Source organism: Eptatretus burgeri, chromosome 3 (genome assembly GCF_056783735.1).
Source record: "Eptatretus burgeri isolate ZD-2024b chromosome 3, Ebu_testis_v1, whole genome shotgun sequence".
Classification (NCBI taxonomy): Eukaryota; Metazoa; Chordata; class Myxini; order Myxiniformes; family Myxinidae; genus Eptatretus; species Eptatretus burgeri.
The window spans coordinates 60,410,069-60,412,568 of NC_140963.1; the positions used below are offsets into that span (position 1 = coordinate 60,410,069).

At 42.5% G+C, this 2,500-nt stretch overlaps 1 protein-coding gene across 6 annotated transcripts in view; it reads right to left on the reverse strand.

Annotated features, from left to right (window-relative positions):
- Positions 1-2,500, reverse strand: part of LOC147030011 (uncharacterized) — a 199,744-nt gene that overhangs the window by 128,473 nt on the left and 68,771 nt on the right. The gene's annotated exons all lie outside the window — the stretch shown is intronic.

Here is a 2,500-nt window from a genome sequence, read left to right on the forward strand (position 1 = left end):
GTTGCTTGTACTTTGTCGCACCTCACGCTTCTTTCTATCCCTGCATTACACACAACAGTAAAACTTCCTTCACTGTGCCACATATCTTTCATCGCCTGCCTGCATATAAATTATTACTAGAAATGTTCCCAGCTCGTTTTTGTCTGTTCCTTTATTGATCCAGCATGGTCCGAATCCTAGCTTAGTCGGGGCTTTATTCCCAATGATCCGTTCCTTTTAGCCGGTATGTCATCGGCAGTGTCGCTCGGCTGCATCCGATCCGGTAAAGTGATCCGGTTCGGACAAGGCGTACCGAGGGCGTGTTCCCCGGTAACTAAATCACGTGATTAATTAGGTAACCCGGTTAACCCATAGACGGGAGGACCCTAGGTCATGCGATTGAGTTATTGGCGTTCACGGTCGGTTAGCGACCCGCCGCGTCACAGAATTATCTGTGTGTGATGGCCTATAATTCCAGGGAGTCTGGTGGGAACCCGAGATAGCTTCCTTCCCTGGTGATCTTCTCACCCAACCCCCGGCCAGCAACAATATATATATATATATATATATATATATATATATATATATATATATATATATATATATATATATATATACATAGTCAAAAATTACTCTTCCGGCACTGAATGCAACATGATGCTGATGCCACGTGTATATGTGAACCATGCATGTATATGTAAACTGAATTCATTTAACCAAAAGTTTCCAACAAAAAGAAAAAAATTAGATCGACTCGGTCCCAAAAAAAATGTCCTGAACATTAATATCAGTCAGTGAGTGAGTGAGTCATTCAGTGAATGGTGAGAATGATATATATATATATATATATATATATATATATATATATATATATATATATATAAATAACTAGCAGGGTATGCTTACACAACAATGAGCCATGCTTTCCCATTGTCTTGGGTCGCTCACCTGCATTTGATTTTTCATTTATTTATATTTTCAATTACGGATGCTTTCCGACAGTTCTGTGATTTTTCTTGCTGTAACGGCTTCGATGTCCATCAGAATGCAAAATTACCGTGCTTCACCATTGTCTCGGGTCGCTCACCTGCATTTTTTTCATTTTTTTTCCGTTTATTTATATTTTCATTTATGGACGTTGCCTGATGATTCTGTGATTTTATTCCAGTGTAACGGCTTTGATGTCCATCGGCACGCAAAATTTCAGCTTTCTAGATCACCGGGAAGGTACCAATATTTGATATCAGTCAGCTGGTCAGTCAGTCAGTCAGTGGTGAGAAAGAGCTTTATATAGATAGGATATAGCAAATAAATAAATATATATATATAAATAAAAATATATATTTCCTGAACCAGTCGAAAGTATGGACACACCCACTCATTCAAGAGTTTTTCTTTATTTTTACTATTTTCTACATTGTAGAATAATGGTGAAGACATCAAAACAATGAAATAACACATATGGAATTATGTAGTAACCAAAAAAGTGTTAAACAAATCAAAGTATATTTTGTATTGTCATGAAGGTCGCCAGGTTTGAATCCCGCTCCAGAATGCAGTTGTCGCAGGAATGCAGTTGTCTCGAATCCCACTACCTAAATTTGTGGTAGCCAGGTGGTTAACACTGACCAACCTCCGAGGACGGTCGAGTGGTCCTTATTCCTAGGAGGTGAACATGCTCATTGACATAGATTTCAGCGCGCGCTCAAAGGGCATGGCAGATGGCAACGCTGCTGTTTGGGGGAAGACAACAGAGCCCAGTGAGGGCAAGAGTGGATAGAAAAGGAGCACTCAGGATGGAACGGAAGGAGGATTACGGAGGATGGACAGCACGAGGGGGGTTTGATCTGCGAACCCCACTACAAATACACGAAATGCGGTTTTCTTTAAAAGGGAATACATTTAATGAAACTCAAATATTTATAAGAACAATAATGAAGATGAAATGAAACGAATATAAAAAATAACTTCTATGATCCTGACCTCGCACACACAGATGCAAACACAGACAAAGGGTGACAAATGAAAATAAGCCCTCCCTTTTTATATACACTGGTACTCAGCCTGGCAAAGGGCTGGCCCTCGTCGATCTGGTGATGGGGAGCTTCGGCCGGCACATGGACTTGCAAGCAAAATGGCACTGTCTCTTGTCGAGCCCAAGAGGAAAGTGCCTCCACCATCCACGTGCACACGCAGGCAGAATGGCGCTTCACTTGTAGCAACTTTCCACACTCGACATGCGCAAATCTGGCCAGCACCGCCTCGATCGGCACTACTCCATCTGCTCTGCTTACTCCAGACATGCAATCTGCCTTGCTCGATCTGCTGTCTCTGAAGCCCCCTCACTAAGCACACCATGCCTTCGATCTTCCTCCTTTTTTAATCGCCCTCCCTGTCCTCTGCCCCCGGGGCGTGTCCTCCTCGCCTCCAAACCTGAGAAGGCGTGGCTTCTCCCTCTGTGGGCCTGACTTGGAATATAAAAACATAAGGAAAATCACAGAGGGTAATCACGTACAGGGGA